Genomic DNA, 12,831 nt, shown 5'->3' on the forward strand with positions numbered 1-12,831 from the left:
GGAATAGGTCTCTTAGATGGTTCACGTAGAGCTCTTGCATAACATTCTCGAGCGAGACGCCTATCTCCAAGTACCTCTCCCATCCCGTAAGGAGTGGGGAATTTCCACTTTTGGTGGTAAGATGAAGGCACAGACTTGAATGTATGGATCGCGGGCCTTCCCACGATGATGTTATAAGGGGATGGTTTGTCGACGATAAGGAATTTTATCATTTTCGTCACTCGACAAGGATCTTCTCCTAAGGAGATGGGTAACTCTACTTCCCCCATGGATAAAACACCTTCTCCCGTGAATCCTTTCAGTGGTGTAGTGATAGGACTGAACCGTGCGTTGTCTATGCCTAGCTGCTTGAATGTGTGGAGATACATAATGTCGGCTGAGCTCCCACCGTCCACTAATATCTTTTTAACTATGAAGTTGGCCACCGTTGCTGTTATCACTAACGCATCGACATGATCTTCATCTGGACGTTCAAGGTCCGATGAGTTGAAGACTATGCCATGATCAGGTCTTCGTATTTGATAGACGGATGCGGATGGAGAAGCATGTTCTTGATTCATACGTGCTGATCGAGCGAGGGTGCGTCTCGCATTTTGTGAGTCGCCACCTGCCGGTCCTCCGGAGATAAAAGAGATGATTCCTCGGGTGGGTTGGTTATCATTGTTATCTGGGTCGCGCCGATGACCCCCCTCCTCTCGTAGTTGCTGTTGATCTCTATTGTTATCTCGGCGTGGAAGATCATCGCGGCGCTTATTTCGAGGCTTATCAATGTATTCGCTCAAGTGGCCTTGCTTGATCAACCTCTCAATCGCCAATTTGAGTTGCGCACATTCCTCGGTAGTATGCCCTTTATCTTTGTGGAATCGACAATAGCGATCCGATTTTTCTCATTTTGCATTAGGTTGCATTGGGCGTGGAGGCTCTGCCAGACCTTTTTGTTCAATCACATGAAGTATTTCAGTGAGACGAGTATTGAGTGGAGTGAATCGATTATAAGTTGAAGATGATTGGCCTTGAGGCGGGGGTGGAGGACGTCGATCATCTCGTCTCCTAATATCCGGGCGTTCATCTTCTCTCTTCCTCTTGGGAGGAGCATTGGCAGAAGCTTCCTCTATGCGTATGTATTTTTCAGCTCGATTTAACAGCTCATCTAAGTTGCCAGGAGGTCTTCCTGCGATAGATTCTTTGAACCTACCCGACTTCAGGTTTTGCTGCATAATCCCTGAGAGCATATCTTGTCCTACACTAGGAACTTCATGAACAGCCTCCACAAAACGCCTGATGTAGTTGCGGAGTGTTTCATTGTCTCTCTGTACGATAGAGAAGAGATGTGCTGGAGTTTTAGCATATTGCTTATTGATGGCGAATTGGTTGGTGAAACGCAATGACAACTGAGCGAAAGTGTCAATTGATCCTGTGGGCAGAGCGTTGAACCAATTCATGGCTCTCTTGGATAGAGTGGTGCGAAACATCTTGCACATTGCTGCATCTGTCGGGCCATATAGGTCTGCCATAGCGTGGAACTTCTCTATGTGTTCCTGCGGGTCGGTAGTTCCTTCGAACTGAGGTAAGCCCGAGACTTTCACTCCTTGAGGCAATACCTCGTTGAGGATGTTTAGGGTGAAAGGACTGCGCCTTGTTGGGACTGGCGCTCTTCCATCAATTGGATTGTTCAATCTGGGGAACTGGTTTTGGCGAGATACTCTACTATTTATCTCGTCTTCCCCTTCATTAAAGAGATGAGCTCTTCGTAGAGACGCATCACCCCGTTGGAGCGAATGGTGGCGTTGTTGTCTAGGTTGTGGCTCCCTGTGATTGGTAGATAGCTGCATCCGGGATCTTGGATCTGAGGTGGATGAGGATACACTTATCCGATCGTCATTGTTCTGGGCCGGTTGCTGTACCCTGGGTGGCATTGCGGGTGGAGCATTAGGTGGGATCACGGGGGGAGCGTTAGCTGGGATCGCGGGGGGAGCATTTGCTGCCATCGTGGCAATATATTGCGCCACCGCATCAGTGGCGGCGCGAGTAGAAACTTCTGTTATCATTCGTTGGAGTGCCTCCTCGGTTATTTGAACCGTTCGAGAAGCAGGTAGAGGTGGAGCCTGTAGTGGAGGATCGGCGAGTGGTGGATCCCGAGGGGGAATCACCTGAACCTCACGTGGTGGATCCGGAGCACGTGGAGGAGGTGGCAAGCCAGAGCCTCCTCGAACTGGGAGGTTGTTAGCTGTGTCATTCTCTCTCCGAGTGGACTCAGGAGGATCTTGCTGGCTACGTGATCTGGTCTGCATTCCCACAGACGGCGCCAAAATGATGACGTAAAAAATAAATCACCTAATGTGTTGAAGCTGGGAGAGCAAAGTAGGTCACGTGCTCACGAGCTAGATAGTCCTGAGAACTTTAATTTGCTCTAGGATCCTGCGAACAGAAAACACGTAATCTAAGCCGGGGGTTGATCCGGCGGAAACCCCTCCGACGCTCAAGTCAGACGTGAAGATAGTTGGTAATTGTAGAGAGAATTCCTCAAGAAGAATTGATTGAATAATAATAACGTACCTTCATTCAATGAATTTAAGTTCTATTTATACTTTATTGATTGGGTCGAGACAATTTATCGGGCCCAACCTTATTTGGGTTTGATTGGGCCTCTGTAGAAATAACTATTAAGTTGGGCCTGTGGTCCAGTAAATGTGGGCTATTGGGCTGGGCCAATAGGCATATCAATATATATATATATTAAGTATGGGGATCTGCCTTTTATTTTTACTGCCTTTTCTTTCTTCTTTTCTTTTGCCCCATTTAATTGTGAAACGTTGCCGTTCCAACCCCTCCATCCAATGAGCGTGTCTAAATATTTTCTTTTCCATTTAATTTCCAAGCAGCTCGACCGTGTCGTGTATGCTTGATTTTCGATTTCTTTTAATTCTGCTTGCTGAGAAACGACGCCGCTTTGCCATCGCCAACATTTGTTGACCTCCGCCGTTGATTAGTCTGCCGCCCCGCCGCCGCTCCACCCGGCACCTCTACCACGGCACCGCTTTTTTCCTCCAATAGTATGCGTCGCCGTCCTTCTCGTCTCTATCTTCAATTTCTGGCCTTTCAATTTCTGGGCTGTCATATATGGGTTTTCTGCATTTTCAGAACCAGCTTTCATCTTTTCTCTTCGCATTCAACCGGTTCCAAGATTCAACCTTTTTCCGATTCTTGGATAACCCTTTGGTTACTATCACAGCGATTCTTGGATAACCCTTTGGTTACTATCACAGGTTAGAACACTAAATTTACTTATTTTACTGATTCTTTCAACTTTCTTTCATTAATTACTGGAAAACTCATGTTAAATCCTCGTTATGGGTACTGATTCTAATTACGTATCTATCTTGTCTGTGCTTTTTTTCTTTTGTTTTCGTTAAGGGTTTTTGTAGTTCTGATTCTAATTTGGTGGGTCAGTTTCAGATTTGCAAATTGCGCCGTAAAAGGGGCTTCAAGACTGTGTTTATTAGAGGAGGGTCTGGTGGTTCTGTTAATTCCGGGCCTAGCGCAAATATTCATGGCTCCGGCGGTGGTGGAGTGAAAAAGTTTGTATTATACATGTTCTTGCGTTGTACAACTACAGTGATTCTTCTTCTTTGTAGGTGAAGTAAAAATAGGTGTTTCAGTTTTGCACAAAAATAAACACAAATTGTTTCTTACTCATATTTTTTTTCCTCCCCCAGCCACCGTCGATATGACTACGCCAATGAAGCTGCATCGCACCTCGACCTGGAGACCGGCGACTCCTCCGCTGGCGTTGATGGGGGTGGATGGGGGCAGCGATCCTGATTTCTCTGATCCTTTCGACATTGCCAACACCAAAAATGCCTCCCATGAATCGCTCAAGCGCTGGAGGGTAAGATTTCGCCCGCGTGTGTTTGTTTATTGTATTGCATTTAATTATCACATGCAATAAATTGTTTGTTTTCATCGTAAAATGTGATGTCGTTGTTGGTGATTCTTTTATGGCCTCTGTTTTGGTTTCATGCACGTGACGTTTCGATGATCCGATCCCATAATAGTGCATCTTATTTTTCTGTTTGGAGGATAAATTAAACGGTTGAATGATTAGTTGTCGAATTTATCGTTTTTGCTTTTATGGTTATGGAATTTAAAATCACTTGAAATTCGATGAATTACATGCATGTGCACCTCTTTCTGATTGTCTAAGTCTTGGTCCTTTTGCAGCAAGCCGCCCTCGTGCTTAATGCTTCGTGATGTTTCCGCTAAACGTTAGACCTGAAAAAAGACGAAGAACAAGAAAAGAGAAGACGGATGATCAGAGCACATGCTCAGGTCATAAGGGTAATATTAAAACACATTAGTCTTCATTCCGTACTTTTATTAATTCGATTCTTGATATTCTGGTGTCGGTGGTTGTAGGCTGCACTGCTCTTTAAGTTGGCTAGACAACGAGCAATAGGTATTTTTCGAGCGTTGCTTCTTTTTAAGCGGGTTTTCCTATTTCCATCTCTGCTACAAACCTGATTTGATTTTCGTCAAATCAGTATTAGGCACGACAGTAGCTCCACCATCTCCTAACGGTGATTATGAAATCGGACTCGAGCAACTTGCTTCGATGAACATGGATCATAATATTACAGCACTGCAACAATATGGAGGGGTAACACTTCCTTTTTCCCTTCACCATCTCTCTAGGAAGTTTGCTAACATATGCTATATGCATAAATATTAATCTCGACCGTCATTTTATTCAGGTTAAAGGGTTGGCAGAAATGATAAAAACAGACGTCGAAACAGGGATATACGGTGACGAAAATGAGTTATCACGAAGAAAGAATGCTTTCGGCTCAAACACGTATCCCGTGAAAAAAGGAAGGAGTTTCTTGGTAAGACTTGTCTAGAGTGTTATATTTGTTTGATAGGATGTTCTTACTTATACATTTCCACCATTTAATTATTCGACGTTTGTTTTTGCGCAGAGATTCCTATGGGAGGCTTGGCAGGATCTAACTCTCATTATTTTAATAATAATAGCCGCCGTGGCCTCTTTGGCTCTCGGAATAAAAACTGAGGTTGGCTTGAAATACAACAATACCATATTATTAAAAGAATTTATATAATTTCCTTCATATATAAATTTAAGAATTGCTCGTGTTTTCCAGGGCCTGGAGGAAGGATGGTACGACGGAGGAAGCATCACCTTTGTTTTTCTTCTGGTTATTTTTGTTACAGGTTAGAAAATTCAGATTGGTTATTTATAACCTTAGGAGAGAAGTAATATAATTGCATCTGTTGCATCTGTTGTTCAGCAACTAGTGATTATCGGCAGTCCCTCCAGTTTCAAAATTTAAACGAAGAAAAACGGAACATCAAATTGGAGGTAATATTCCAGTCACGAACTTATTCAAGCTTTTACCTTCTTGTTATTGTTCTCTTTAGAGTACTCTCATGGACAAACATATGTACAGATGATCAGAGGTGGCAGAAGAAACAAGGTTTCGCTATACGAGATTGTGGTTGGAGATGTCATACCTCTCCAGATTGGTGATCAGGTGATAACAGATCCGATTTTACTCGATATACTTTCTTGGACCACGCATCATTGTCTAAAAGAGTCTCCTAATGTATTTTACACAGGTTCCTGCCGATGGAATCTTGATAAGCGGACATTCTCTCGCCATTGACGCATCCAACATGACTGGAGAAAGCAAGATTGTGAGCTGCTTAGACTTTATTTTGAAGGTTCTATAATATTAGATAATTATATTTTTATTTCTCACACACAATGCCATTATTGCAGGTCCACAAAGACCACAAATCTCCATTTTTGATGTCTGGTTGCAAAGTAGCAGCTGGTGCCGGAACAATGATGGTAAGATATAAAACTTTCCCACCTCCAGTAAACGAATTTTCGACCACGCTTAATTTCTGTTCCAATTTCAGATGTTGAATTATTATAACAAGTTCAAATTTCTGTTTCAGGTAACTGGTGTCGGAATCAACACCGAATGGGGATTGTTGATGGCCTGTATTTCAGAAGATACCGGTGAAGAAACTCCTTTGCAGGTACTTATTGGATATAACGGTTCATCTTTTCATTGTTTACTTACTACATGAAAATAAATAAAACCAATTATGGATCCTGTTGATACATTACAGGTGCGCCTGAATGGTGTTGCAACGTTTATAGGCATCGTTGGGCTCACCGTGGCTCTCTTCGTGCTGATTATTCTCTTAATCAGGTAATTTGGGCAGTGTTTCGTGTTATCTTATTCTACGACCACTTTCTGAGTATCAGTAACATTGACAAATTAATTACCTCAGATTTTTCACGGGGACGTAAAAAAATCCCGATGGATCTGTTCAGTTCGTCCATGGAGAGACCAGTGTTGGCGAAATAGTTGATGGGGTTATACACATATCATAACTGCTGCTGTAAGTTTCTACATTTTGATACGTAATTGCGAATACGTTAGATAACCTTCCTTTTTCTGTTCATTGACTGAAGTCCTTCGTTTAGGTCACGATAGTGGTGGTTGCAGTCCCGGAAGGGCTCCCGTTGGCTGTAACCTTGTCTTGAGTATCATAACTTGTCTTTTGTGTACATCGATTGTTGCCGTTTTGTCCTTATTTTGATTTCGATTTATCTTGAATTTATAACAGCCTAGCATACTCCATGAAAAAGATGATGGCTGACAAGGCCTTGGTATGTCGACTTTACTTCATCTTTCCCAGAATATTTAGTTTATTCAATTGTATTACAGCTTTATTATTAACTCAACATATCTTTCAGGTGCCTAGACTTTCCGCCTGTGAAACCATGGGATCTGCAACAACCATTTGCAGTGACAAGACTGCAACATTGACACTAAATCAGGTTATTTTACTTTCTCTGTCCTTTTTTTTTTCCGACTTTGGTGTAACTAACTTTGACAAACCACGTAAGACAGATGACTGTAGTTGAGGCTTATGTTGGGAAACAGAAGATGGATCCTCCTGAAGACGGTGCTCAGTTGCATGCAACAATTTCCTCTCTTCTAGACGAGGGACTTGCACAGAACACTTCCGGCAGTGTTTTTCTATCTAATGTATTCTTTTCATCAGTACGTGAGTGCACGTGAGCATGGATTTTTCAAGTCTTTTCGTAAATAAATGTCTGTGCTTCGGAAGGGAGTGTGATCATTAACCGAGTTTTTATCTCTTGTAGTGTTTAGGAGGGTGCAATGGAGGTTTCGGGATCTCCAACCGAAAAAGCTGTCCTTCAATGGGGTGTTAAGGTACTTTTAAGTCGTACGATAGTGTATCTATATTTCCAACTTTTAACATAACGAAATCAGAATCCGTAGTTCTCCATGTCTCTCCTTTCAATTCCATTAAGAAGCGAGGGGGTGTTGCAGTAAGAGGAAAGGTAACGATTCATTTATTCGATGCTTTTATGCTCATGTTTATAGTGGTTCTTCTTCTTTGTAGGTGAAGTAAAAATAGGTGTTTCAGTTTTGCACAAAAATAAACACATAGGTGCCTCGAGCAAATTATTCCTGCATTAAGAGAAGATTTAATTGTTTACTGATCTCGTTATAGATCTGATTTTGGGGAATAGAATATTTTCGATGCCCTTTTTGTTCGACAGGAGAGAGAGCTACTAAACTATTTCCGATGCACTGTCGTTCTAACTTCCGTTAAAGGCTACCGGAATAAAGGCATGCGGTACGAAATAAGCGATGGCTGCAGTGTGTAACTGCCTCGGCCCAAGAACTGTTTGAAGGTAATTTTTGTGCTTCTCGTATTTTATTCGATGTTAGGAACAGTAAAAGTAAATTATGCCATTTTACCTGTCTATGGCTCTGATAGGAAAAATGAACTTCAAGGGCAAGCTGAGGGAGCTCCCGGTAATGGTTATGTCGCCGGAGAACGTTTTGCTCGCACTGATAGGTATTAGCCTATATCAAGATTTTATTATTACTATTATTATTATGAAATATATATTCCTGTTTTCAGTATCTAGATTCTTGTATAATGGGAGATGGTTAGTCTAATGACAATGCGGATGAAGGTTTTACAAATGGTTTAGAGAGGTATAAATAAATTTCAAGTAGCAGTTATATGTTCCTTGAATTTCTCATTATGTTGAGTTTGCGATTTTCTTTATTTATTCTTTTGGTGCTGGGAAATTATATGACATCTATATAATATATAAAAGTTGAATTCCATAGCTAATTGATTGACATTTGGCAATTTCAATTGATGACATGTCCTCAATTTTATCCATGTGGCGAATTGATTGGTGGAAATAAATCATCAAAAAATATGTCATCATTTTCCAAAATTAAAGGTAATTAAATATATTTAATTATTTTATTAATCTATTTATATCCTACCATTTATAAAGTGCTCTAAATATATCAACTTTCTTGGAAATCCTACATAAATTTATTTTTGAATTTAATTTTATAATTAATTTAATTTGAATTTAGTTAAATTCGATTTAAAATCTTCCCTTATTATAATTGCATGATTGGTGGTGTTACGAATTTTTTTAATTTTAATTCATAAATTTGGATTTATATTAAAAAAACTTATTGCAAAATAAATTATTTGATATTATACATTTTACATGAACATGACTAGAGAATATGTATTTTTTTACTAATTTAATATTATATATTAATATTATCTGTAAAAAAAAAAAAGATACATGTTTGAATTTACTATCTTGCGAAAATTGACACTATTTGTTATGCAATGTGTAGAGTAATGTACTCCCAATTATTTACCATATTAAAAATTATACTACATGAATTTCATGTTATTATTTAAATAATTATTTTTTCTTTACTGAATCCAGTGACAATAAATTTTACGATAGATTTAACTTTTTAAATTATATACTAATTAAAATACAAATTTTATCATGATTATACTAATAAATTGAATAACCTAAGTTAAGTTTAATCAATTAATAAAAAAAAAACGAATTGATTTTATATATTTCAAAATATAATAATTCTAAATATTTGGAATTAAATTCGTTTATCCACTTTATTTAATGGCTAACATTAAGAATATCAATTGTTATGTTTAAATAATGATCTTATATACTATATATTGTATTCCACTAATAACTATTTCATTATAACTCTAATAAATATAATATAATCAAGTAAATTATCTACAACAACTCCAACTCAAAAGTATCAAAATGAGTTTGCAAATATTTATGTGCTATTTAATATTTTATTTTGATATTTATCTAAATGTATTTGCTTCAACCATAGATATTAAATAGTTGTTAATTAAATATATCTAATTGCCACATGTTATTTTCTAAATGGACACTGAGGTGGTTAAATTCATAACTCATGTTTGATATTTTATTGTGCATGATTGCATAATGTATTTTTACATTCTGAAAGATGAAATATCAAAATACCTCATTTCATAACTCTATTAGAATTAAAAATTACTATTTTGGAGTATTAAAATGGTGGTTAAATGTTTTGATAGCTCATTTAATAATCCCACTCGAAGTGCTCTTGCCGTAAATAGTTTATATTAATAATTCCTCTAATGTTTGTTTTCGTCATACACCGACCCAGGTATGATTTTCCAAGGAATTTTTTTTATTACGTGGAATATTCCAATAATGCTTATTATATACACCCTGCACACACGACATTTCTTTATGGTATTTTTTAAAGACAAAAATTACCCTCAGGTGAACTTTACACGAAATCTTTATTCTTCTTAAATAACACTTTCACATATTTTTATTATTACCATGACAACCCTGAGGGTAATTTTTTAGTTTAAAAAGTACGATAAAAGAAATGTCATGTCTGCAAGGGTAGACTCCATATTTTTTGGGACATTACATGGAATAAAAAAGAATCCGTAAAAAAAATCACACCATAAGGGGGTCGTGTAAGAGAGAAACAAACATTAGGGGGGTTTTGGTATAATCACCGATAAGTGGAGGTGTTTTCTATAATTTAGCCTAAGTTCGGAAGGATTTTCATAATTTATCTTATTAACAATGATTATTGTTCTTTTACGTCTTAACGTTTGTTTATACGCTTATAATATTTTAAATAATTTTAATGTCAGTTTGATAATATAATTAAATATTAATTTCTAATATATTTAATATGTGTTTTTTTATGGTTCAACTACCACACATAAGAAATTTGATATAAAGGTTCGAGATTGAATATAAATGTTCTTTTTTATACTAAATAATAGATCATTGCAAAAAGAATTGTTGCAAAATCAGAATTTGTGATTAATATTAGCATTAGAATTATAATTATAATTATAATTAAGATTCTTTGAATTAGTATTAGTATTAATACTAGAAATAGGATTCAGATTGTAATTAGGATTAATATAATATTAGGATTATGATTAATATTAGTATTATAATTATAATTAAGATTATGATTATGCTTAGTACGATAATTAGTGACATGCATTAGTATTAGGATTATATTAACATTAGGATTGGGATTAGAATTACAATTAAGATTAAAATTAGAATTAACATTAGCATTATTAGTATTAAAATTATTAGGCTTATGATTAGTGTTAGGAATAGGATTATGGTTAGGATTACGATTAGAACTATTATTAGTGTTATGAATAGAATCAGGAATACGATAAGGATTTGGATAATATTACAATTACAATCATAATTAGCTTATCTAGATTAGCATTAGCATTAACATTAACAATATTAACATATTAGTATTAGTAATAGTATTAATAATAGTATTAGTATTAGTATTAACATTAGTATTATGAGTAGAATTAGTATCAGTATGAGTACCCGTATTAGTACGAGTATAAGTATTAGTATTAGTATCAATATTAATATCAGTAGTACTATTATCATTACTATCAATATTAGTATCATTATTAGTATTAGTATTAGTATTAATATTGATATTAATATTAGTATTAAAGTTAGTATAGTATTTGTATTAGTATTAGTATTAGTATTAGTATTAGTATTAGTATTAGTATTAGTATTAATATCACTATCAATATTGGTATTATTATTGGTATTGGCGTAATTGTCGTATACATCTTATCTCTTTTGCAATATTTATAAGTTGTGTTGTTGTTTGAGTAATGTGAACACTAATTTAATGTTGTTAGTGATAAACTTGCAGGTTATTTGAATATCTATTGTGTTACCTCTATGCTACTGTGTTCGTTGTTAAGTTAGTTATTTTGCAGATGATTCACATGGTGTAGTAGATTGCATTCCATGAAATAGAGTTATACCATATGTTTTAAATTATTTCACTTAATCTTCATATCGTGCTTTGCGCCGTTCGCGTATTTTTCTTTGCAATATTTAATTGAATTTCATATGTTATTACTCTGAATTAAGAGATAATTTTTTTTTTATTTCTTTCCATTTTGTTTTACTTGAATTGTTGTTGTTATAAAAAGATATTCGTTTAAATATTATTATTTTTCTCATTTTGAAACTGATATTCGTGCAACGCACGGGTGAAGTACTAGTTGGATTATGATTTATGATTCAAATCTTGCGATTCAATTCATTCATACCTGACTCGGTTCAAATGTCAAAATAAATTTTTAAATATAATCAAATTGATCAAATTTTACGGTTTACGATTACCAATTTGGTTTTGGGAGAAAATGAATGAATTTACGAAAAATTTAATTTATTATATTATTTATATCATAAACTTGGGATAATTACATATTTGGTCCCTATATTACATACATTTTTTTTGAAATTTTGGTCCATAAATAAGAAATGCAACCCAAGTGGGGGTCAATTTAAAATTTCTGGAAATCCACTCCCCTAACTGAAACAGTTTTCCTTTTCCTTTTGGTCCTTAAACCATAAATGCACCACTCAATTTGAAATTTATGGAAATCTAACTGCCTGGCTGAAATGTTTTTGAAAATTACAGAATCATCCCTATACTGACTCTCATCTTCCCAGCTGCTCCACCTAAATTGCAAATTTAACCCCAAAGTGCATCTCTCTTGCAATATCAGAAATATCCGCCACCAACGCAGTATGCTTTTATTCCTCCTCAGCTATAATCGCGCGTGACTCATTTACGAAAATTCCCAATACCGAGTTTAAAATCTTATGATTTACGATTAATATCTTACTATTCAAACCGTTCATACCTAAGTCGATTCAAAAGTTCAAATAAATCTTAAATATCAACAAAACAATCAAATTTTACAATTTACGATTTAGGAAAACTATAATTTATTATATTATTTATAATAAATTTGCGAAAATTACAATTTTTGTCCCTATATTATATACAGTTTTTTATTTTGATCCTTAAACCGGAAATGCCCCCAAGTTGAGGTCAATTAGTAATTCCTGAAAATCCACCTCTCTGAAATAGCTTTGAAAATTGCAGAATCACCCCTATACTTACTCCATCTTCCTAGCCGCTCCACCCAAATTGCAAATTTGCCCCAAAGTGGATCTCTCTTTCAACATCCAAAATGTCCGCCACATTTATGAAAGTTCGCATTTCCGAGCATAAAATCTTATGATTTACGATTCAATTCATCTATATCTATGTCGATTCAAATGTTAAAATAAATCTCAAATATCAACAAATCGATCAAATTTTACGAATTTTGGTCCCTATACAATATACCTTTTTATTTTTATTTTTTGGTCCTTAAACCAGAAATGCACCACAAGTGGGGGTGAATTTGTAATTTCTGGAAATCCACCTCCCTGGGTGAATTTTTTTTGAAAATTGCAGAATCACCCCTATACTTATTCCATATTCCCAGCCATTCCACCCAAATTGCAAATTTAAC

The 12,831-nt window shown here is 36.1% G+C and overlaps 1 pseudogene across 1 annotated transcript; it reads left to right on the plus strand.

The window, feature by feature from the left end:
- Positions 1 to 3,080: 3,080 nt before the first annotated feature.
- On the plus strand, positions 3,081 to 8,161 carry LOC105955064 (calcium-transporting ATPase 9, plasma membrane-type-like; annotated as a pseudogene). Its single transcript, XR_016034268.1, has 22 exons — positions 3,081 to 3,266; positions 3,451 to 3,578; positions 3,717 to 3,889; positions 4,222 to 4,338; positions 4,417 to 4,456; positions 4,542 to 4,657; positions 4,752 to 4,883; positions 4,977 to 5,069; positions 5,160 to 5,229; positions 5,307 to 5,377; positions 5,466 to 5,549; positions 5,635 to 5,712; positions 5,798 to 5,869; positions 5,980 to 6,063; positions 6,157 to 6,239; positions 6,322 to 6,432; positions 6,518 to 6,573; positions 6,661 to 6,703; positions 6,791 to 6,874; positions 6,948 to 7,100; positions 7,212 to 7,762; positions 7,849 to 8,161. The product of XR_016034268.1 is annotated as a calcium-transporting ATPase 9, plasma membrane-type-like (transcript).
- The last annotated feature ends 4,670 nt before the right edge of the window (positions 8,162 to 12,831 follow it).

The sequence above is a fragment of the Erythranthe guttata genome, chromosome 11 (genome assembly GCF_056151865.1).
Source record: "Erythranthe guttata isolate IM_541 chromosome 11, IM_541, whole genome shotgun sequence".
Lineage (NCBI taxonomy): Eukaryota > Viridiplantae > Streptophyta > Magnoliopsida > Lamiales > Phrymaceae > Erythranthe > Erythranthe guttata.